Below are 25,816 nucleotides of genomic sequence, written 5' to 3' on the forward strand. Positions count from 1 at the left end.
TTTACATTTAGGTCTCTTATCCAGTATAAGTTAATTTTTATTTTGATATGTGATTTTGTTTTTAATTATCTTAAGCCTTATCACATAATTTACAAATTTGTGCTGATATATTTCCTCCAATCCTTCTAACGAGTTGGCAGAAGCACCATTACCAATCATATGTACATGGTTACTCCACAATTTTGTCTTTGAATAGCTGCTTAGAAGATAGTCCTGAATTATAACTTAGTCTGACTTAGTAAAATATTCACAATCCAAGTTTGCTGCCATATCTCCTCACACTGTATTTTAAAAGCATCTGAACTTATAGATCATCTACAAAATGTACTAAGTGCTAAATATTCTTTCTTTCTTTTTTAAAGATTTTATTTATTTATTTGACAGACAGAGATCACAAGTAGGCAGAGAGGCAGGCAGAGAAAGATGAGGAAGCAGGCTCCCCACTGAGCAGACAGACCCTGGGATCATGACCTGAGCCGAAGGCAGAGGCTTTAACCCACTGAGCTAACCTAAATATTCTTTATTTAATATGATATGTAAACCACACTAAAATGCCTTTCATGAGGTAAAAATCAACATTTTCGATGCAGGGAATGTGAGTTAAAGTGGCAGTGTTAAGACCACAAAGAGAAAGTGGACATTGCCAGCTAATCTCCAGCCCTCGTGATTTACAAGCTAATGAACACACCTTGAAACAGAGCGGAGTCTTGCTGTTCTCTGAGACACTGATATATGAAATATATATATATGTAATATATTTTGAAATATAATATATAATATATTGAATGTGAAATATAATCTATATTATTACAAAATATATACTATATTAAGACATATATTAATATAACCAGTTATATAAATCTAATTTGAAACCAATCTCCTATAGGTTTAGAGATGGCATTTACAATCTCTGGGAACAGCTGAACATTACTAATCAATTCCAATCATACCTTCAGAAGGGGAAAAGAGTGACAGCACTTGCTGAACCAGAATTCCTAGCAAAGTTCAGAACACTGATCATGTGCATTTAACCACAAGCCAATCTTATTTAAATCAGTCCTGTCCAAAAGAAATATTCTATCAGCTAGTCATGATCTGAATTCTGATGGATGAGATCAATTTAAATATGGCACACATTTAAAAAGACATGAAACATTTTTGTTTTGTAATAAATAAGCTATTACTCCTTAGTAGCTTTTCTTTGTTTAAGATTTTATTTATTTATTTGACACAGAGAGAGAAAGAACACAAGCAGGGGGAGTGGCAGGGAGAAAGAGAGGAAGAAGCAGGCTCCCTGAAGAGCAGGGAAATGGATGTGGCTCTCAGTCCCAAGACCCCGGGATCATGACTTGAGCTGAAGGCAGTCGCCCAACCGACTGAGCCACCCAGACCCCCCTCCTTAGTAGACTTTTTGAGATAAGCTATCAAGTCTGCACTGTCCCCTGTCTTCTTAATGCCAGTGAAGATCATTTTTGTTCCAGGGATGTACTTCTTGGGATTCTCTAAATGCTCCATTGGTGTCTCCTCTCCCCAGGTGATGCCTTTGTTCTTGTTGGCATCCATGTAAGAAAATATGGATGCCTGACCTGTCTTTCACCCAAATAGGCCATGGCGATTTGGCCCAATCTTGTGCTCACCTCCCTTCGCCAGTGTATGGAACCGGGCACAATTCTGAACAAAAACTTTCTTGTCCTTCTCAACATCACTCATTTTTAAATTGCTCTTTCATTGGATGTGAAACGAAGATGCCTGTTCACAGGCCAGATACCTGCTCTCTTCAGTAAGAGTTCACTTTTATACATATGGTATGAATGGAAGATTTTTGGTTTTCTTTGTTTTTTGCTTATGGCTATCCACTTGCACATAGATTTTAATGGCAAGAAATAACCATTTCCCAGCAAATTTCTTCCCCTTTCCTGAAGACAAGTCGTCCCCTAGATGTTTTATTTCCTGCAGTGCTATCTCCACTGTGGAGACTTGGAGTGGTTGTTGAATGACTAAATGAGTCTGTTCCACCTCAAGGAATCCCAGAATGTCAGAGCTGGGACTAATCTTGGATTATCCAGTCCAGACAAGTCCCCTTATCCCCACTTTATGGGGAAGGACCCTCTAGCTTAGGGACAAGGAGTATCTGCCCACAGCAAATAGGTGACAGAAATGAAGCTTAAATTCGGGCCCCTAATTCTTTGTCTAGAGCATTTTCCATAACATCATGCTGGTTTCTGTCCCCAAGACTATTTGCCAGCAAATGGCCTAGATCTGGGATGCCATCTTGTGCAAGTCCTGACTGGGCGAAGGCATTATCCTTAGGAAAGGCCACCGTGTGTGAGTGCCTGTTGTGTGAGGGTATTTGCTTGTGCTTCTCGTGTAATGGTCACAACAGCCCATGAGAAGTTCTTTACAGTCACTGCTCTACAGATCAGGAAACTGCGGCCCAGAGAGCTTAAGCAATATAGGTTCATGGAGGAAGGGGGGTGGGGGAGGCTCTGATTCCTGACTGTCAAACTCTAAAGCTTCCTTTTCCCTCACATATTCCTCCTCTGACCCCACTCTCATCCAAGGGATCCTGCTGAGGAAGGACAGCAGGTTGGTTCAGAACCCAAACTGGAGTCGGACAGCCTGATGTGAACTTTACCTTGGACAAGTCAGCTGTCCTATATGAACTTCAGTTTCATTCTTTCTTTCTTTCTTTCTTTCTTTCTTTCTTTCTTTCTTTTTTTTAAAGATTTTATTTATTTATTTGACAGTTTCATTATTTCTAAAGCAGGAAGGAATCAGGCTATTAACAATGTCTGGCATACAGAGCTGTGAGATTAAAAGAGCTGACATGTGGACCAGCCCTCAGAACAGTAGCTGAGACTACCAAGCCCTCAAGGAGTCTCAGTGGTCATCCCCCAGGGACTGGGAAGGCTGGGACAGTCTGGTGGCAGCTCCCAAAACCTGCCAGTAGAAGAGAAGAGGAGCCCATGCACTGGCCCAAGGCGAGGTTGAGCAGAATTGAGAAGGGACCAAAGAGGAAAAGCAACCAAGACAAGAGGCCAGGAGGCTGCCCGCCTGCCCCAAACTCCACAAAGGAGGATAAAGCCCTAGCGTGGCCCCTTGGACCTTCCTCATGACCTTCAAAATGTGAGGAAAAATTACACACTCAGACACACTCGCACTCACAGATGGCATCTCACAGATGGAGTGAGCTCATGTGTGCACATGAATTCACAGAACACTTACAATGTCAAGACCAGAGAGTGTGGTGTGGGGATCTCTTGTTGCCCGTTTTCTGAGAATGATAGTGAAGGCATTTGAAGGAGTTGGTTCAGGCCATCACGAAACTACAGCTTCAGGCTTGGGAGGGATCTCAGAGGCTGTTGTCCACTCTTTTTCATTCCCAACCCTCTTCCCCATTCCAGGGAGGCATGACAACACTACAGCTAAACACAAGCTTTAGTTCCAACAGCCGTGGGTTGGGATCTGGCCTCATCTGGCAGCATTGCAGATAAATTATGTTCTCTCTCACTCACCTCCAGGCCTGTGCACATGCAGATCTGCCTGTCTAAGCCCTCTCTCTCAACCTTTAGTTAGACCAATGCTGCCTCCTTTCTTGGGACTTAGCTTAGACATTACATCCTCTGGGGAGCCTTTTCTGACCACTGCCTACAGCATTTTGCCCTCAGCTAAAGACTTCCAAAACATTTTCAGTTTTGTCCAGCATATATCATGCTGTGTTCAAATGATCTGGTTTGTTTTCTGTCTCCCCTCCTACCTGGGAGCTTCTTGAGTGCAGAGATGATGGCTTCTTTGTTATGTAGTTTTAGACAATTGATTTAACTTCTCCAAGCTTCAGGTTCTTTACTGGGATGTTGTATAAATTAAATCACATAACCAAACAAAATTTATATTAAGCCTTTCATTTAGTACTTGGCACACAGTAGGTGCTCAGAGATGTTTTAGATGATGATGACAATGATGACAACTGTGTTTATCAAAACTTCCTCCAATCAATAAACTCTAGAAATTTCAGAAGTTTAAAACAATGCTATTTTCCTTCTGGGAATATACCTTAAAGAATCAAAAGCAGGAATTCTTAACAGACATTTGTACACCAGTTTTTAAAGCAGTGTTATACACAACAGCCAAAAAGTAGAAACGACCCAAATGGCCACTGACAGATGAATGGATAAACAACATTGTGGCTTACACATACAATGGGGTATTACTCAGTCTTAAAAAGGAAGGAAATTCTGATACCTGCTACACCTTGAATGAACTTGAAAACATTGTGCAAAGTGAAATTATCCAGGTACAAGAACACAAATACTATACGATTCCATTTGTATGAATTATCTAGAGTAGTCAAATTCATAGAGACAGAAAGTAGAATGGTGGTGGCCAGGACTGGGGGAGTGGGAGCAGCCAGTTATTATTTAAGGAGGACAGAGTTTCAGTTTTGCAAGATGAAAAAGGTTCTGGGGATGGATAGTGGTTGAACACCAATGTGAATCTACTTAATGCCACGACACTGTATACTTTAAAATAGTTAAGGGGCACCTAGGTGGCTGTTGGTCGATCATCCGACTCATGGTTTTGACTCAGGTTATGATCTCAGGATCATGAAATCGAGCCGTATGTCAGCCTCTGCGGGGAGCCTGTTTGAGATTCTATCTCTCCCCTTCTCCCCACTTACACACTCGCTCTCTCAAATAAATAAATAAATCTTTAAAAAATTGTTAAAATGTAAATTATATGTTATGCTTCTTTTACCTTAATAATAAAAAATAATTTAAAAAAATGTTTTCTCTTTATTCCAGTTATAGTCAATGAGGGCACTCCTATTTGGGGATTGACCTCCATGCAGTGGTTTGGGGATCTAGACTCCTTCCACCTTGTGCCTCTGTCATCTTCAACATGTGGGTCCAAGCATCACCTGAGAATAGAGGTTGCAAACTATATACCCTGTGAACCAAACTCAGCTAGCCATCTGTTTCTCTATAGCCTTAAACCTAAGAATGGGTTTTCATTTCCAAAGTGTCATGAAGAAGAGGAAGAGGGGAGAGGGGAGAAGGGGGAAGGAGAAAAAAGAGTATGCAATAGAGATTGTAGATGTCCTATAAAGCTTAAAATACTTGTAATCTGGCCTTTTACCAAAGAAGTTTGCCAACCTTAGCCTTAGAAACATTTCCTCTTCCAGACAGCTAAATGGTACACATCACTTTTGCCCATATTCTATTGGCTGGAATTGTCACATGGCCATACCTGACTGCAAGGGAGTCTGGGAAATGTAGTTCAGCTGTGTGCTCAGAAAGAAAAGGAAATGAACTTGGTGGTCATCTCATAATCCCTGTTACAATAATGATGATAGTGATGATGGTGATGAAGAGCACTGAGGATACCTGCCCAACTGTTCCTTTCTTCCTCCAGAGCAGCAAAAGTACAGTCAGGGAAGTTTACCTCTGTACAGTTTAGTTCCGGACATTCCTGGTGATCCCATCTCCAGTGACTGGTTCAGAAACTCGGGCTTAAGCAAAGCAAAGAACACAATTTCTCTGGCAAAGGTTATTGGTTCAGGGATGGGGGAGTGACCCAAATTGTCCCAGTCAGACTTAAAGGAAGGACTTTGGTTTGATGGTTGGTAAGAGGACCTCTCTCTTTCTCTAGTTGTGGTCTGAGGAAGCTTGCATCCAGAAGGCAGCCATCCTTCAATGGCTATAAGAGGAGACTTAGGTGGGGTCAGCTTTGTACACCACAGATCAGAGAGACAAACAGGACCCTGAAGACATCGTGGGACTACTACAGAACTAGCCCTACATTCAATTATGAGGCCCATAAAAATGCCTCCTAATTTAAGCCACTTGGAGGCATGGTTTCTGTTGCTTCCAGCCCAAAGCACTTACATGATCTTATGGCTTCTAGAACAATCCTGCCAAACTGCCTACCAGACTTTCCAGGAGACCCTCCTCACTGAAGTCCGCCCCCCGTAGATTGCTGCTGAGGTCTTCCATATGTGAAGCTTGAGTTTACCTTGCAACTTCTACCTATTGTCATAGAGCATCAGAATCAAAGGAGGCAGAGCCTTCACTTTGGGAAGAACTTCTGATTTCCGTATTCATGAATCTTTTCTCCTGAGATTTCCCCCACGACCTGTACTTTAACGTACTGAACATTTTTCTTTAAGTTGGATGTTACACAATTCACTTTAAAAATGTCTTGTTATTCTTAGCAATAACATCCACGAACTCTTGGATGTGGATTGATATTTATGGCTTTTATCCCCGAAACACCATAAAATAAATGCATATGTATGCAATTATTAACATAGAAAATAAGAGTCTGCATGCCAACCAAAACCATTTCCTAAATCCCACTTTGGGAAGCTCACCTTTCATGGATCTGAGTGGGTATATTTTATGTCTCCAATAAGATTGGGACCCCCATATATATATAATGGAATACTACGCAGCCATCAAAAGAAATGAAATCTTGCCATTTGTGATGATGTGGATGGAACTAGAGGGTATTATGCTTAGCGAAATAAGTCAATCAGAGAAAGACAATTATCATATGATCTCCCTGATATGAGGAAGTTGAGAGACAACGTGGTGGGGGTTGGGGGGTAGGAAAAGAATAAATGAAACAAGATGGGATCTAGAGGGAGACAAACCATAAGAGACTCTGAATCTCACAAAACAAATCGAGGGTTTCCGCGAAGAAGAGGCTAGGGAGAGGGTGGTGGGGTTATGGACTTTGGGGAAGGTATGTGCTATGAAGTATGTAAACTGGCGATTCACAGACCTGTATCCCTGGGGCTAATAATGCATTATATGTTAATTAAAAAAAAAAAAAAAGACTGGGTCACCTTGAGGGCAAGGGGCATGACTTCAACAATTCACTTACACCTCAGAACAATTCTCCCCACCTACAGATGCAGAAACTGAGGCCTCAGAAAGAGGAAGGGACTTGGCTAAGGCCACAAGGAGAGATCCAGAGCCGAGTCAGCACTTTGAAAGAGAGTGATTCTTAAAATGAAACTTTAGGGGGCGCCTGAGTGGCTCAGTAGGTTAAGCCACTGCCTTCGGCTCAGGTTATGGTCTCAGGGTCCTGGGATCAAAGAGTCCTGCATCGGGTTTTCTGCTCAGCAGGGAGCCTCCTTCCTCCTCTCTCTTTCTGCCTGCCTCTCTGCCTACTTGTGATCTCTCTCTGTCAAATAAATAAATAAAATCTTTAAAAAAAAATGGACCTTGCTCAATGCCTCTTCCTTTCCTTCCTTAGGGACCGGACGCCCAGACAGAACTGACTTGCCCACGGTGCCAGGCAACCGAGCCCAGAGTGCTAGTGCTGGCTGGGCCCATCATGCCACAATGCCCATCGCAGACCCTCTGGCTGGTCTAGGAGACTGCTGTGATTTCGTCACCTGACTGGTCACCTGAGGATCTCAAAGCAGCGGCTAACTAGTGCTTCGGGCTCCGGGTGGCTGAGATGGTCCCAAGGCCTTGTCTCTGTGGCTGGCCAATGCCCACGGTTCAGCTGTCTGGTTTGCTAAAGACAACTGGAGTAATATGCACCCCATGGCCCTTTGGAAACACCACGATGATCTTTCTGGAGTGGGCACAGGATATAGATGGGGCACGGGTGGGAAGCTAAGTGTTTAACAACATTTTTGTCCAGGAGGGACAAAAAAGGCTCTGATTTGTAGCATTTGCTGACGTCTGTGTTGTAAAGACTCCCTCTGTGCTTGGTTTTAAGCTACCAATCTGACATCACAAAACACAGTTAGGAAGAGAAGCGCACATGGGCTCTTGAGAGCTGGAACGGGCTGGAAGGAACACACTGCTGGTTCAGTCTACTTGGTGTCTTACTGATGACTGGTGAGCAAAATGGTCAAGCATGCTCACTGCGGGGCTGGCCATGACAGGTCTCGGTGGGCACTGGGCAGGGCTGCCTTTTCCTCAGCCCCTCGCATGTCTTCTGACGCCCAACCTGAGGAAGCTAAAAAGAGACCAGGAAGCCTGTTGTATGCTGGCCACCGTCAGGTCCCACTTCCAGAACCCTTTACCTGTCAGGGTTTCTGTATGTGAATTCGGCAAATCTTCACAACCACCCTCTGAAGTAGGTGCTATATTCCACCCCCATTTTATTGATGCTGAAAACCAAGGCACAGAGAGAATAAATAAAACTTCTCAGGGCCATATGGTTCAGGCTCAGTTATAGAGCCAAATTTGAACTCAGGCAGTGTGTTTCCAGAGTCCACGCCCAGAATGATCATCGCACTCCATCCAGGTGAACAAGCCTCCTGGGGAACTCTACAGAAACAATAAAAAAGCATTTGAGGGACGCCTGGGTGGCTCAGTGGGTTAAAGCCTCTGCCTTCGGCTCAGGTCATGATCTCAGGGTCCTGGAATCGAGCCCCACATTGGGCTCTCTGCTCAGCAGGGAGCCTGCTTCTTCCTCTCTCTCTGCCTGCTTTCCTGCCTACTTGTGATCTCTGTCTGTCAAATAAATAAATAAAATATTTTAAAAAATAAAATAAAAAATAAAAAAGCATTTGAGAAACTGCTGCAGCTGGGGTTGCTCCAGTATGCAAAAACAAGAAGGTTTTGTTGTTCCTGACACACGTTATTTAGCGCCTAGTATGTGCACTCCTTGCACCAGGTGCTGGAATAAAATGGAAGGGGAAATAGGTGTGGTTCCTGCCTTCCTGGAGCCCACAGTCCAGGGGTGGTGCCAGACGTCTGTTCAGGAATCACAGGAATCGATATAAAATCACAAAATTACCGCAGCAGCGAGATGCAATTCATGGCACTCTAAGAGCACATGAAGGAAAGGTTCTGATCTAGTTCTGGATCAAGGAGGTCAGGATAGCCATCCTTGAAGAACAGATAGTTGAGCAGAGATCTGAAGGATAAGTAGGAATTATCTAGGCGAAGAGGCTTGTCTGAGAAAGCACTCCAGGAAGAGGGAAAGGGAAGTGCAAAGATCCCACACTGGGAAGAAGTCAGACTTGTGAGGAGAAAGGGGACCATGGCCAGTATTTAAGAGCAATGGAAATTTTTTAAAATTTAAGTGAGACATAGTAGAGCCAATCTCATTTATCTGACCTCAAAAATGCACTGGATCGTGACAAGGACCCTATCAGGCAAGTTCTGCTCTCCCCACTCTATCAATGACAAGATGGATGAAATAAAAGTTGGGGGGCCACTGACGTTCTGGGACTTCATAGAGTCTCCAGGTCCTGACTGTACCTCTTCACCTCTTCCCGTCCTAGACCCCTCTTGAAATCTGATGAAAGCTAGTGGTAACCCTCACCACCAGAAAACAGTACCCTCTCACCTGTGAAAATTCTGCATAAAGTTTCGGGGGCTTTGTGAACCTCTTGAAACCTTTCCAGATCCCCGGTGAAAAACCACTGACCAACTGATTTTAAAAGAGAATTCAAACTCTAAGAGGCCATGGAAAGCAATGATAAACCCCAAAAGATGAATTATCTAATGGGGGAATTTCAGCCAAGAGCCTAGAGCCAGTCAGAGGCTGAAATCTTATTGGGACAGTTTCCTGTTGGGAAGTAGATTCCCCAGTATCTAGGCCCAAATGAATGAACTGTGTCATCTGTCCATACCCTGCTCAAATATTCACATGGTACTCTGTACGCAGCCTTGTGCTCAATTCTGGGAACACAGCAACAAATCAGAAACAGAGCTGGTCCTTGAGGAGCACAGAGGACAAAGGCAGAGATGATTGCTTTGGGGTTAGTATTAAGATAAAGGCAGCCACAAAATGCAGAGTGAGGCCCAATAACGCTTTCCTTGCTGGGGCTGTAAAATACATCTCTTACTGGGGAACCCATTGGCTCAGTCCATTAAGTGTCCAACTCTCGATCTCAGCTCTGGTCTTATTCTGAGTGTGGAGCTTACTTAAAAATTAATTAATTAATTAATTGATTAAATCTCTTACTGATGACAATATGGTGACATACAACAACTAGAAGGGGAGTGCCAACCAATCACGAAACTAGAGCCTAAATTGGGGAAGGGCTAGAGTCACACCAGAGGACTCCCCTGCTCCTCAGATGCCTGGGGAAGGAATTAAGAAACATGGAGAATTAAAGGATTGAAAACATTTGCATGTCTCTCAGGGATGACCCCTTCTTAATGATAGGCCATAGAGGGCAGGGTCTGCCTCTCTCTTCCTCAACCACTGAAGGGGTCCACTGCATCCAGCGAAAGGTCAGCACCAGATCAAGGCCTGCAAGGAGGTCAGGGCACACTCAGCAACAACATCATAAACCTGACTCATGTCAGAGCAAGAGAGGAAACAGCTTCAGGACGTCCCCTGAGCCTTCTCTACATCACCCAGGGCCACCAGTGAGCACTTGGGTATGAGGCTGAGTAAACACAGTCTGCCTGCTTCATCATCTCTCCTTATCACGCAAGCATCGTAGGCCATTGGGGAATGGGATGGTGTCTGGGAAAGTGAAGGATCTGCAATTCTAGCCCTGACATTGTGGCTTCTTTAGTTTGTGCTGTGTGGGTTTGTGGGCATGGTATTATCCATTTCAGAATTAGTAATAACCACTCTCATTCGAACCTTATAACCCCAGGAGATAGGTGGGGGAAGGTCACAGAGTTAGGAAACTAAAGAATGGGAATTTGAGACCAGTGGACTGACTCCAAGACCTGTGCTTCTAACCATTTGTACTCCCCTGCCTTCTGCTGAGAGAGAGAGAGAGAGAAAGAGAGAGAGCTCGCCCCCAACACTCAATGATGGCCAGAGTGGCATTATCCTAAGGAGACATCTGCTCCTTCCTCCTTGATCTAGAGTTCCAGTGCTACTTCATGAAGCCTTCCTTGAGCCGCAGAGCACCCTGTCTTCATCTCTTTTGAGGCACAGATCCTTTTCACTTTGTATTATGCTTCTGCATATGTCTCTTTCTCTCTCCAAGGAAGCAGCCGCTCTTTGTAGACACGGATTTCACCAGCATCCTATTGATATTCTTCCTGGTCCTTAAGCGATGGCATCCATCAAAGTCCTAACTAGGTTTCTAATTGATGAGCAAAGGAAGTAATTTCCTTGGTGCCAACCACCTTGGTCCTGGAGTGGGTACACAAATGCTGCTCCAGGGCCATGGACCATACACCCTGGCCAACGTCTCATAAATATGTACATGAAGGATGGACTCGAATCTATCCGTGGATCAAATGACCCCGAGGAGGTGGCACGTTAAGTCAGGCATATGCGCCAGCTCAACCTGTGAACTCTCACTCTCGCAGCGCAGAAAGTTGTTGGCAGTGGCTCCCGGCTGGCCGTGTCTGGGGACAGACCCACCGGCCGAGCCGCCCCACCACCCCACCTCAGCCAACTGGGTCAAGGTGGAACGAGGAGGCTGTAGGCGTGAGGCTCTGCCCAATAGGGTTGGACGATAAGCCAATCAGAGCCTTCCATGAGGCGTACGCTACGCGGTGCACCCTGGGACCGGAAATCCACCCTCAGGGGTCCGGAAGCGTCGTGCCTCTGGGCCTCTGTCCCTGTCTCTGGAAGAGAAGGTGCTGCCATGGGAGTCTCCTACCAGGCGCTTTCTCTTATTACACGAAACAGTGCTCTGAAAAGTAGAGTGACTTGCCCCGGGTCATGCCGCTGGGACGGAAGAGTTCACATTCAGTCTTTGATATGCTGCATAGCCTGTTCTTAACTAGGAGGCTGTCGTGCTTCCCCTGAGTGGTCCTGAAACCCACCCGCTGTCCTGGCGCAGTGTGGGAGCAGGCGGCATCAGCCCTCATCACGGAGTAGGTTCCCCCTACCTCCATACCGCAGGCTGCGAGCCGTCAAGTGGCTGGCTCAAAATCCCAGCAGACCTGGAGTATCAGAACCCAGTTTCGAACCCAGCTCTGTATGATGCCAAGATCTTTGTTGATGTTGTTGTTGATTTATTTATGTTTTAGTAATCTCTACACCAAGTATGGGGCTGGAACTCAGACCCTGAGACCAAGAGTTGCATACTTCTCGGATTGAGCCAGCTAGTCTCCCCTGATTTCCAAGACCTTAATAACTAGTGTTCAAAATAAAAGCTGGCTTCTGATTAGAGTCTTGTGCTGTTGGATATTTGGTGGGCGCTTGCCTTGGCTCCTCACAAACGTGGAAGTGTAGGAAAAGCATGATGCTATGTGCTGAGGGGTTAGCTTAGTGCTCAATACACTGTATGTAGGTCATAAATACGGGCTGGCTTGCTGAAAGCATTTTCTCTTGATGGCTTTGCTGCCTAGTGTCATGATTAGATCACCCCAGAGACACCACTACTGTTGTACAACTCCATCAATTCCCCCAAAAGGAGTGATGAGCAATGAATGATTGGTCAACCTTTTGTGACATTGGCAGACATGTGGTGAATTTCCCATCCTTCAAGGCTGGTAGCGTGGCATCACCCATAGGGGAGAGCACAGACTGAGGTCAGAGTGTCAGAGGCAGATAAACAGCAATAAACCAGCGGGACTACAACAAACTAAGGTGCTTCTGCACATCAAAGGAAACAACAAAATGAAAAGGCAACCTACAGATTGGGGGCAAATATTTGCAAACCATATCTCTGATAAGGGGTTAATAAAAAATATATTAAAAACTCATACATACAAAACAAACCTGGATTTCAAGTGAGCAAAAGACCTAAGTACACATTATACAAAGAAGACCTACAGATAACCAAAAGGCAAATAAAAAAGGTGTTCAGCATCACTAATCATTGGTGAAAGGTTTGGTCAGGATGGCTGTTTTCAAAAAGATAAAAATGAGTTTTGTGAGGATGTAGAGAAAAAGGAAACTTTGTACACTGTATTGGTGGGAATGTAAGTAGCCATAGCTGTTATGAAAAACAGTATGGAGTTTCCTCAAGAAATTAAAAGTGGATGGAGCACCTGTGTGGCTCAGTGGGTTCAGGGTCTGACTCTTGGTTTCAGCTCAGGTCATGATCTCAAGGGTTGGGGGACCAAGCCCCATATTGGGCTCCTTGTTCATTTGGGAGTACACTTGAAAGATTCTCTCCCTCTGCCCTTCTTCCTGCTCATGCTCTCTCTTTCTCTCTCTCTCTCTCTCTCATTCTAAAAATTAATTAAATAAATAAATCTTTAAAAAAAATTAAAAGTGTAAGTTCAGTTGGGTGGCTCAGTCAGTTGAGCACTGGACACTTGGTTTTGGCTCAGGTCATGTTCTCAGGGCTATGGGATCAAGCCCTGCTTTGGGCTCTGTGCTCAGTGGGAAATCTGCTTGTCCATCTCCCTTCCCATTTGCCCCTCCCATTGTGCTCTCTCTCTCTCTCAAAATAAAATCTTGTAAAAAATTAAAAATAGGACTACCATATGATACAGTCATTCCTCTTCTGGTTATATATGCAAAGGAGATGAAATCAGTACCGTGAAGGGTTATCTGCACACCCATGTGCATTGCAACATGATTTACAATAGCCAAGATGTAGAAATAACCTAAGTGTGGGTTGACAGACAAATGGATAAAGTGATTTTTATATATCCATATATAAATATTGATCAACCTTAAAAAAGAAGATCTGTCATTTATGACAACATGGATGAACGTGGAAGACTTTATGCTAAGTGAAATAAGCCAAACACATAAAGAAAACTACTGTATGATTTCACTTATATGTGGAATCTAAAAAAGTTGAATTCATAGACGCAGAGGGTAGAACAGCAGTTGCCAGGGCGGGGGCGGGGAGATGAGGGAAATTGGAGAGTTGCAATTAGATAAAACAAGTAAGTTCTAGAGATCTAATGTACAGCAAAGTGATTTTGATTAATAATACTATATTGTATACCAGAAATTTGCTAAGAATAGATCTCAGGCACTCTTACCACACACACCAAAAATACTATATAAGGAAATGCATATGTTAATTAGCTTGACTGTGGTAATCATTTCACTGTGTATATAAAAGCGTCGTGTTGTATTACTTATATATACACAATTCTTATTTAAACAATAAAATTGGACCTAAAACAATTGGACCAAGTTTCAGATCTTGGGTCTGTAACTTTCTATCTATAAGACCACATTTGGTTTCAGTTTCTTCCATTATATGTAAGAATTATCAACCTGGCGTGCACAACACATCATTGACATACTGGTTTATCAAAAGTTTTTGTTTGTTTGTTTCCTAATACACAGCCACTAGGGAAATTGATCCAAAAGAGTCATTCATTCATAGGTCTCCTGACTTTGGATCTAATCCTTTTTCTCCAAATAAATCAATCTTTCCTATTCTTATTCTGTCAATCTCCCCCAACCCCTCTTCTCTCTCTTTCTCTCTCTCTCTCTCTCTCTCTCACACACACATTCTTTTATTTAATAAGCCAGACTTGGGTTCAAATCCTGTGTCTGCAGCTTTTTTTGTTGCCTGATCTTGGACAAGGATTAAACCATGTACGGTATGTTATACGCAGTCATCATTGTAGTATCACTCTGGACTTTCCTGCTTCTCCTACTGAATGTGTGATCCTTGGAGACAAAGCGTTTTGTTACTCATCCTATTTCCTTCCCCCCACCCCAGGAGCACCGGCACCGGCCACACACAGGCACATTTACGAAGTACCTACTCTGTGCCAGGCACTGTGCTAAAGCCCATGAGTGATCACCTCTCTGCTTTTCACAGAAATCCTTGTGAGCAGCTCCCATTAGCCCCATTTTACAGCTGACAGATGTGACAGCTGCAACTCAGAAGGTTGAAGTGATTCAGGGAATGTTACCCAATGAGGAAGAGCAGCACCAGCTTCCAACCCAGACCTGTCTGATTCCGGAGCCCATGTAGGCTGCCCGGTGTGCCACCCAGCCCCGCTCAGAAATTGTTCAGTAACCATGTCAAATGTGTAGTGAGTTGTGCGGTGGGGTCAGTCAGCAGCCAATGTGGCATGTGACCTCTCACCTGTGCTTATTTACATCCAGTAGTAGCTGAAAGAGGCCTTTCTCTAGTTAGACTCTCTTTCCTTAGGGCCCTGCAGATAGGCGGCCTCCACAGGGGCCAAGACCCAACCGGGTCCCCAATGGCGGCAGGGGCTTGGCACTGTGCTGAGCGCTTGACCTTGTCAGCGGATGGATAGATGGAATGGGTGACACAGAGGGCCCATGAGACACAGCCCTCGTTGTGAAACCACTCTTGGTTCCAGAGCCAGAAAAATTCCTTCCTGCCCACCTCCAGAGGGATGGGCCGCCCGAGGGCCAACCACCCTCACAGGAGCTGAGGAGGTTATGGGACAGAGGCAGGCGTGGTAGGTGGTCATGAAATTTTCCAGTCCCTTCCCCTCTCCTGGCCCTGTGGCCATCTTCACCACCAGCCCACCACGCACTGTGCGTTGGAGTTCCTATACAGGAGTCCATTCCTGAGCCTCTCAGGCAGGCCTTGCACGTAGGTGTGAACGGAAGGCAGCTTGGCCTGCTGACAGAACCTAGGTAATAGAGTCCTCAGACCTGGTTCGGATCCCGGCTCCGCCACTTACTAACCTGTGACTGCAGGAAATGAACCAAACCTCTCTGAATCTGGGCTTCTTTTGTCTATAAATGGGGAGAAGAGTAGTTCCTTCATCATAGGTTGTTGTGGGAATGAGATGACTTATGTCAGATTTGGAAGAACTCAAAAGCTGAATTTTTTAAAAAAAGATTTTATTTATTTTATTTGACAGACAGAGATCACAAGTAGGCAAAGAGGCAAGCAGAGAGAGAGGGGGAAGCAGGCTTCCCGCTGAGCAGAGAGCCTACCTCGGGATTCGATCCCAGGACCCTGAGATCATGACCTGAGCTGAAAGCAGAGGCTTAACCCACTGAGCCACCGGGGCACCCCCAAAAGCTGAATTCTTAAAAACGACGTATATCCTATGTAATTATTCTGTAGTCTGTTGGCTACATTGACTGTTGGATAACTGACTTCCCCAAGGTCACTTGGCTCTTATGTGGCAGAGCTAGGACTCACACATCAGGGATATTCCAGCCAACCCGAATTGGACTGTGGAAGGATTCCGGCTGTCCTTCACTGCCCTGTGTTTTCCTCCTGCTTCTCGGGGTGGGAGGGGGCGCCCAGCTGGGGAGTAGTTGCGCTGGGGGGCAGCAGTGTGGGAGTGCGGCTGGATGGAAGGATATAGGGGATTCCGTGATGAGCCTTAAGTCCTTTCCAACTCCCCCATCTAAGATCTCCTACCGCCAGGCCTCTGCCTAGTGCTGTAACTTTCCAGCCTCTTGGTGATTTCCCAAGACGAATGCACCACACCTCAAATAAGCTGTTTGCCTAAATGATAGGATGCTATTGGTTCATCCAATGAACGAATATTTATGAAGTCTCTACAAGGCAGACAACCCTATAATCAGGGCTGCAGGGCGGAGATGCCGGACAAAAAGTTCTGGGCCCGAAGGAGCTTCCGATAGAGCAGTGGACCCAGGAAGCAGGGCTGGGTGGCTGTATTTCTCTTCCTTCCACCTACTTCCTGGTTCACACACACCAAGGTTCTTTTAAATCCCTGTCGGTCCCTCTGTCTAACTCTGCCCACAGTGGGCGGGGTTCTGCTTCTTTCAGTCCCCAGGGGCTGTCGGGCTGGGTGGGTTTAGAGAGCCAAGAGCAGACAGCTAGTTCACATTCTCTGCAAGAGGGATGAATGAATCACGGTTGTCTTGGGCGGTGAGCGCCAGCTGGCCCGATCTCTAATCAGTACCCGGTCTGGGAAAGCTTGGAGGACCCAGCAGCCTCCATGTCCCTGCCCTCAGGCCCTACCCTGAAGGCAGCTGGCTTTCTGGGAGGCCAGGATGTTTGGCAAAAGTCCCTTCTTGAGCCTAGGGTCCCCTATGCCCCGGGTTATCAGCTCTACCTAATGTGAGGAATTTGAGAATGTGCTACCTCCCAGGCTTCCTGGGCCCACTTTTTTTTCTATTCCCCTTGAAAAGAAACGAATCTGGGGCCCTGGGTGCCTCAGTCAGTTAAGTGTCTGCCTTCAGCTCAGGTCATGATCCCAGGGTCCTGGGATGGAGCCCTGCATTGGGCTCCCTGCTCAGCAGTGAGCCTGCTTCTCTCCCTCTGGCACTCCCCCCTACATGTGTTCCCTCTCTCCATGTCTCTCTCTGTCAAATGATAAATAACATCTTTTTAAAAATGAATCTTACTTTGTTACTAGGAAGGTAATTAATACATGGAAAAAATTCGGAGAAAGGGAAATGTAGGAAGAATTTTTTTAAACCATGTTTTGATCACCCATCCAAAGACAAGCACAAATTTTGGTATATTTAAGTCCTTTTTAAAATATCTTTTTAGGGGTGCCTGGGTGGCTCAGTAGGTTAAGGCCTCTGCCTTCAGCTTGGGTCATGATCCCAGGGTCCTGGGATTGAGCCCCACATTGGGCTTTCTGCTTGGTGGGGAGCCTGCTTCCCCCCCCCACCCCCCACGCCTGCCTCTCTACTTACTTGTGATCCCTGTCTGTCAAATAAGAATCTTTATAATGAAATAAGATAAAATATCTTTTTAAAGTTGTATCTTTTTTATTGAAGTATATTTGATACACCATGTTACATTAGTTTCAGGGGTACAACATAGTGGCTTACAAGTCTATACATTATAACAGTATAACTTGTGAGTATAAGTCACAAGTCTAGCCACCATCGGTCACCATACAATGCTGTTACAGCCCCATTGATTATATCCTCTCTGCTGCACCTGTCCTCCCAGTGACTCATTCATTCTGGAACTGGAAGCCTGTACCTCCCACTCGCCTTCACTCATTTTGCCCATCCCTCCACCTCTGTCCCCTCAGCAACCATCCGTTCATCCTCTATATTTATAGGTCTCATTCTGCTTTTTGTTTGTTCATGTATTCACTTGTTTTTTTAGATGCCACCTATAAGTACAATCATATGGCATTTTTCTTTCTGTTGGACGAATTCCACTTAGCTTAGTACCCTCTGGGTGTATCCATGTTGCTACAAAGGGGAAGATCTCATTCTCTTTTTTCCAGCCCAATAATATTCCCTGTGTATATATACACATCTTCTTTACCCATTCACCTATCAGTGGACACTTAGGTTGCTTCTCTATCTTGCCTCTTGTAAATAATGCTGCAATCAACAGAGTGTGCATTGATCTTTTTGAGTCAGTGTCTTGTTTTCTCTGGGTAAATACCCAGTAATGGAATTACTGGATCCTGTGATATTTCTATTTTTTGAGGAACCTCCATACTGTTTTCCACAGTGATTGTACCCATTTACATTCCCAATAGAGTATATCATCTTAAAAATATTTCGACATTATGCTAAGTGAAATAAGTCAATCACAAAAAGCAAATGCCACGTGAGTCCACTTATATGAAGGATCTAATGTAATCACTCATAGAAGCAGAAAATAGAACGGCAGATGCCAGGGGCTGGAGGGAGGGGAAACAGGGAGGTATGAAGGTTCAATGGGTATGAAGTTTCAGTTGTGCAAGATGGAAAAGTCTAGAGATCTCTTTGTACAACAAGGGCGGACAGTTAATAAAACTGCGCTGTACACTTAAAAATTGTTATGAGGGTAAGTTTATGTTACGTGGCTTTGTTTTGTTTTGTTTTTGCCACAAAAAAAAAAAATACTGTGTTTTTATACGGCTCTTCTGCTGGGCATGTAGTTTGGTACCTTGCGTTATTCACTTAACAATGTAAACTATTAAACTCAATTGAAATCTTTTATTACCATTCGTTTTAGTGGCTCCATACTATTTACTAGGTAGAGATACCATAATTTAATATTCCCCTTTTGGACATGTAGGCTGTTACTTATTGAGTAGACAAGGATGCAGTTGAGTTTCTCACATAGAAAGATTTTCTTTATTTAGATTCCGTGGGCTAGACTCCCTGAAGAGAAGACGCAGGATCAAAGGATGTAAACATACCAGGGCTTTTGATAGACATTGCTAAATTGTTTTCCAGAAGGGTTGTATTAATTTCCACTCCTACTAGCAATGAATGAGCGTGCCTGTTTCACCACACCCTCGGCAATACTGAGCGTTATCGTCTTCTCAAATCTGGGCTGATTGGGGAGGCAAACATTTGCATCTTGTTTTAATTTTCATTCCTTTGATGACTTATGAGAAGGAACAACCTTCCATGTGTTTGTGAATTGTCCATTCCTATGCCTAGTCATTTCTCTCCTTCGTCCCTCTGGTTTTGGGAGTCTTCCGGGTTTGTCTTTTCTTTCCTTTCCTTTTTTTTAAGATTTTATTTATTTATTTGACAGAGAGAGAAATCACAAGTAGGCAGAGAGGCAGGCAGAGAGGGAGAGAGAGGAGGAAGCAGGCTCCCTGCTGAGCAGAGAGCGTGATCCCGGGCTCGATCCCAGGACCCTGAGATCATGACCAGAGCCGAAGACAGAGGCTTAACCCACTGAGGCACCCAGGAGCCCTGAGTTTGTCTTAGGAAGTTGCGTTAAGATTTCCCAGGTTTGTGCTTTTGACATGTCCCGTAACTCATGTCCCAGGCTAAGATCCTAGAGGCCTCATCTCCTTCCCCAGCCCTGTGCTGCCCTGGCATGGATTCTCCCCACCCCTGCACATTTCTTCAAGGTCCAGCTAAGATTCCACTTTCAAAAGCTCACCGTGTTAGCTCCAATCTGTCTCCCCTTCCACTGCATTTGGCACAAGAGGGTATTTCGCAAGGTGGGTATATTTATGCTTTCAGCATCGTTCGGGTGGGTCTCTCCTGCCTCACCGCATCCTGCCTCCCCGGGGAGCCTGGGTCTCCTCTGCACCAGCATGGGAGGCACACTGAAGATGTGCGAATAAATGCATATTGAATGGGCTTGGTGGAGACCCACCAGCTCAGAAACTTCCAGATTCCCTGTAGCCTCTGCCACAGCCGACCTGGGCGTTCACGTAGGGGAAACGTATGGTGGTTTGGCGACAGGCGGGCTTGAGCTCTGATCCCAGCTCCTCCACTGGCTTGGGAGCTATTTGCGCTGGCTGGGTCTCTGTTTTCCTTGCTGGCAAACGGGACACTAGTTCTTATCTGTGGTGTGAGGATTAAATGAGATCATTTGAAACAAGGGATGTAAACACTGCTTGGTACAAAATAAACACTGGAAAAAAAGGAGGTATTACTTCTTCACCGTCAATTCGTGTCTCTCCCCTCCTTTGGAAACTTGATTTTTCTAAGATGCCATCTGAATTCGTTTCCTATTGCCACTGTGACAAATTACCACAAACTTAGCATCTTAGAGTGACACAAATGCAGTCTGACGGTCCGAAGTCCAAGATGGGTTTCACCGGGTCTAAATCAAGACATCAGTGCGGCTGAGCTCCCTTCCATGCTCTGGGAGAGAATCTGTTTCCTTCTGTTTTTCTGCTTCTAGAGGCCGCTACTTTCTTGACACGTGACCTTGTCCTCCCCACAAGCTCTGGTCCATCCTCACATCTCTCTCCGTGCATCTCCAACCTTCCTGCCTGTCTTGTATGAACCCTTGAGGACACACGGTGCCCACCCAAATCTTCTTCAATCTCGACACCCTCAGCTTCTTCACCATCTGCAAGGCCCTTTTACCATGTCAGGCAATATAGTCACAAGGGCCGGGGGTTAGAAGTGGACATTTTGGAGGGCAGTTATTCAGCCTACCATACTGTCCATGCCCACTTGATTCGGCTTTCTCCACCACTATGCACTTGGGTGTTTTACAGTCTTCCAAGAAAGAATTAGAAGGAAAAATAAATGATTACTGAGTGAGCCCTGTAGTCGGTGCCCCAATTTACCAGGAATCTATGTCTATATCTATATCTATATCTATATATAGATCTGGATATCAATATAGATCTCCATCCATAAGGAAATCAAGGCTCAGAGAGGCTCAGTGCTTGCCTGAAGTCACACAGCGGGGGTACCAGGCAGAGCCAGAGTTAGAGCCCATCACGGCCACCTGACTCCAGAGCCCGGGCTCCTTTCACTACCCGATGTTGCTTTTTACTTGAGGTCATTCTATATTAATTTAAATTCAGGTCAAGGGGCCCCTGGGTGGCTTAGTTGGTTAAGCATCTGCCTTTGGCTCAGGTCATGATCACAGGGTCTTGGGATGGAGCCCCATGTTGGGATCCTAGCTCAGTGGGGGACTGCTTCTCCCTCTCCCTCTGCCTCTCCCCCTGCTCATGCTCTCTCTCTCTCAAATAAATAAAATCTTTTAAAAATAAGTAAATTCAGTTCAACAAGCAAGTCTCGGGTGCCTGTCTTGAGTTAGACACCATATAATATATAACATGGTTTCTATAATTTTATGGAAATTATCTGACCTTAGGCAAGTCATTTGATTTTTTTTCACTGTTAGTTTCCTTCTATGCAAAAGGAGGAGAGAGGGCACAGAAAAAACGAGAGCTATAAGCAAGTATTTTATAAAGGAGGAAACCCAAGGGGTCAAGAAATGTATGTAAAGAGGCTTCACTTCTTTAATAAGCAAGGAAATGCAAATTAAAACAATGACAATGTCTGCAGTTCTGTTTGTCTCTCCAAGAAGAGTTTGACCTTTGAGATGGTACGGGCTCCCCAGGCTTTCCTTTCTTGGTTGGTCCTCCGTGAGCCAGATATGCATTCCACGAACCCTATTGATGGCTTCAAATCAGTCATGCCCTGATGATCTCAGAAAATGCCTGAGAGTTGGTATTGCATATCAATTTAAATCAATACCTTCAAAATGTAGAGTGGGGGCAGAAGGATAAAGTCTGAGTAAGGAGATAGAGCCATTTCTGGACAGTCTTGCCTGTTTCCAAGAGAAACCTTGCTCTGAAGACAGGGAACTGCTTGTCTAACAGAACTGCCTTCTTGTCTGTTTCCTCCTTCAATCTCCACGAGGACGGGAACCTCATCTGTCTTGATCACTATATTCACTAGATCTCTTGGTACCTTGTAAGTGTTCACGAAATTTGTGCCAGATTGAGTGAATGAACTGCTGCTCTCCATGGCTTTCTTATCTGGAAAGCTATAGAGTGGAACTTAGTGATTGGTTGGTTGATTGATTCATTCATTCATTCCAAAGTGAATGAATTTTCATTGATTTTTGATTCATTGATTCAGCCCTTCTATGCCAGTCCCTTGCTAAGTGCCAGGGTCTTTGGTGTTGAACAAATAGGAGACAGTTCCCGGCATCTAACCACGGAGGCAGACATTAACAGTTAGTTTTAAAGGCACAGCTGTGGTAAGTGTCCTAAAGGAAAAAATATAGAATTCTATGAAGGCGTTTAATAAGGGGGGGGGGGCTAAATTTAGAAAATCCAACCACCTTGTTAGAATGTTGATCCTCAGATATACCTATTTGTTTGATGATCAGGCTGATAGTGCCCATGGTCAAGAGCTCCAGATCAGATGGAACAGCTCAGATCCCCAGAGGCCAATGGTCCCCCTTGAATCCCATTCAGGATTCTGTTCCCTTGGGTGTGCAGCCCCTCCAACTCTGCCATTGTTAGGCCAAGATTTGTTCCTATTTAAGTACCTTCAACAGCACTCCACTTTTTATTTTATTTTATTTTAGTTTTTTATTTATTTTTAGAACGTGAGAGAGAGAGAGAGGACATGCACAGGTTAGGGGGTAGAGGGGGCAGAGGGAGAGGGAGAGAGAGAATCTTAAGCCAGCTCCATGTCCAGCCTGGAGCCTGACTCAGGGCTGGCTCTCACTACTCTGAGATCATGACCTGAGCTGAAATCAAGAATTCAGTCAATCAAGTTGGTTGATGCTCAACCAACTGAGCCATCCAGGCGCCCCCATAGCTCTCCGCTTCTTATAGCATAGACTCCCAACTCCTCAGAATTAAGGTCTTTTGTGATCTGACCCCAGCCTCATCTGTCTTGGACTCTATGTCCCAACACTGCTGGGCTGACCCCTGCTCTGCCACTCATTACATGTGGCCTGGGGCCGGACCCTGCTCCTCTCAGGGCCTCCTCACAGGCATCTGTGAGGTGATGGATTTGGACTTAAATGACCTTCAAGTTTCGTAAATGTTATCATTCTGAGATTACTCTCCAAATACACTGTTCCTTTTCCTGCTCGCACTTTGTCCCAAACTGTGCTCTCTGGCTGGGATGCCTACAATTACCACCTGCCATTCCTATGTGATGGTTGGATTGGGGTCAAACCCTACTCTCATCAAGAAATTCAGAGAAATTCTATGTGTCTGGAATAAGATGCTTGGACCTTAATAAGAGTACTCATTTCCTTCTACCATGGGCAGCTGTGTATAGGCACTGAAGCCTGGTGTCTGCATGTGGACTCTGAAGTATGGGAAATCAGGGTTCAAATCCTGGCTTAACCACTTTCTAGCGGTGAAAATGCCAGCAAGCATTTGGCTCTCTGGTCCTGAGTTTTCTCATCTCTGAAATACGGGATGATCAAAGCTTTCTTCCAGGCTTGCACAGACTACATGTGAAAATAAACAAGCATTTCACAACGTCTGGCAAATTAGTAAGGGCTGAACACCTGGTCATTCTCCCCGCTACATGCTACATCCCTTTATGACAGAACTCTATCTGTAGGGAAAGGAAATAACCAATGATTGCACACTTACTACACACCAGCATTACGTTCCACACGCAGGGTTCCTTAATCCTCACAATTGGGGACGCCTGGGCGGCTCAGCTGGTTGAGTGTCCAACTCAACTTGGGTCATGATCTCAGGGTCTTGGAATCGAGCCCCATGTGGGCTCCATGCTCAATGCAGAGTCTGCTTGAGAGTCTCTCTCTGTGCCCCTCCCCACACTCATGCACATTCTCTCTCCCTAAAATAAAAATAAATAATCCTTTTCTAAAAAATCCTCACAACAACCGGATGAAATAGGTATTACAATTATCCCCATTTTACAGATGAGGCGATTAAGGCTCAGAAAAGTGAAGTGACTTAGCCAAGGTCATGCAGTAATAATGGGTAGGGCTGGATCTGAGACCAGACAGTGTGCCTTCAGAGGCCACGATGACTCTGAGTAATTCGACCACAGTTGTTCAGCACAGTTTAGTAGGTCCCCCAGAAACTACTCTCCAAGTGTATGTTTGTTGTCAGTGTACTTCTGGTTCCTTTATGAGACTGTAAGTTCCTGATAACAGTGTCTGTGTCTTACTCCTCTGTGTATCTCTGATACTCTCAAGGGTGCCTTGGAAATGGACATTCGCTGGATGGATGGGCAGAACAATGGATGGACGAGAGGATGGATAGACCGGCAGGTAGACAAATGGATGGGCGGATGAGCCAATGAGTGGTTAAACAGAAGAGTTCCCAAATGAAGGGCTTGCACCCCAAACATTCCTCTTTAATAGCTCCCTGCCCCCTTCCCCAGTGACAGCCAGGCTCGTAGTAGAAGACTGTGGGAGACCAGTGGGGAAGAAAACATGCCCTACGTGACCACCAAGCCTCTCTCAAAGTGTCATCACGGTGGATACAACAGATTCCAGCCTCAACAGTCATGCCAGCCTCTTGGATGCCTCCATGGTGAGGCGGACTTCCCAGGTACCCATGAAGCACGGGACGACAGTCTGATTCATGCTTCAGGCTTTCCTCCCTCTCTCCCTCCACAGACACCCACTGCCCCACCCCAATTCTTGACCACAGGGAGAGAGGCCATGGATCAGATGCTGCTACCAGAGGCGCCAAACCCCCCAGAGAGGGAGAGGCCCCAAGGCTGGCTTTGGCCCAGGGCGTGGGGCAAAAGCCACTGCCTCATTATCAAAATAGGAGCAAAGGCCCGAGATGCATGATCACCGATAGCATCTCTGCCTCCCCACGGTGGGTGTCCCGGGAGGAAGGGAGGGAACGAGGGTGGTGTGAGTATCTCCAGCCCACGCTCACCGGGGAGGGACAAAGGAGATGATGCACTCAGTGCCCTTCATAAGGACCGGGCCCATAGTAAGCGCTCAGTGATTCGTGTGACCAATTATCACTGAAGATAACGAACTGCTGATGAGGTAGCCTGCTCTCTGGCTGCATCTAGAAAGGATTTGAAAGGCCCTGGTTTTAAACCCACATCCATGGCACACCCCGAAGCGGTGAAAATGAAGATGAAAAGGAAAAACTGGGTTTGGTGCCAGCAACGCCTTGAGTCGAGCTCCTGGTAGCTATTAAAAGCACCTGTGAGGGGTGCCTGGGTGGCTCAGTCAGTTTAAACATCTGCCTTTGGCTCAGGTCAGGATCCTGGGGTACTGGAATGGAGCCCCTGAGCCCTGTATCTGGCTCTGGGCTCAGCAGGGAGTCTGCTTCTTCCTCTTCCTCTCCTCCTGCCCCTCCTCCCACTCATGCTCTCTCACGTGTTCTCTCTCTCAAATTAAAAAAAAAAAAAAAAAATCTCGGGGCGCCTGGGTGGCTCAGTAGGTTAAGCCTCTGCCTTTGACTTAGGTCATGATCCCAGGGTCCTGGAATAGAGCCCGGCATCGGGCTCTCTGCTCAGCAGGGAGTCTCCTCCTCCCCCCCGCCCCCGCCTACTTGTGATCTCTGTCTGTCAAATAAATAAATAAAATCTTCAAAATAAAATACAAAAAAATTTTTAAATCTTTAAAAAAATCATGCATGAAAACAAAACAAATAAACTCCCCCCCAAAAACCACTAGACGCTGTGTTTCTTGCTGGCATCGTGACAACAGCATTCTCGTGTCCCAGTGTGAAGTCAGGAAAACCCGAGAGCTTCTTCAACCCGTTTATCTCCCAGGGCCTCAGTTTCCCAAATGTAAAACATGTGGACTTGCTGGATGAGTACATGAGTGCTGGTGTCCCCAAGGGTGGCGTCGAACGAGAATCCCGGGAACAAGGACACAAATCCGTGTTATTTCCAGCAAACCACTCGGGCTGGCTGATGCAGGGGACTGCAGACCTGCTTT

The 25,816-nt window shown here is 45.4% G+C and overlaps 1 pseudogene; it reads right to left on the reverse strand.

Moving 5' to 3' along the window:
* Positions 1-944: 944 nt before the first annotated feature.
* On the reverse strand, positions 945-1,710 carry LOC131809944 (cytochrome c-like; annotated as a pseudogene).
* Between the last annotated feature and the right edge of the window lie 24,106 nt (positions 1,711-25,816).

The sequence above is a fragment of the Mustela lutreola genome, chromosome 10 (assembly GCF_030435805.1).
Source record: "Mustela lutreola isolate mMusLut2 chromosome 10, mMusLut2.pri, whole genome shotgun sequence".
Classification (NCBI taxonomy): domain Eukaryota; kingdom Metazoa; phylum Chordata; class Mammalia; order Carnivora; family Mustelidae; genus Mustela; species Mustela lutreola.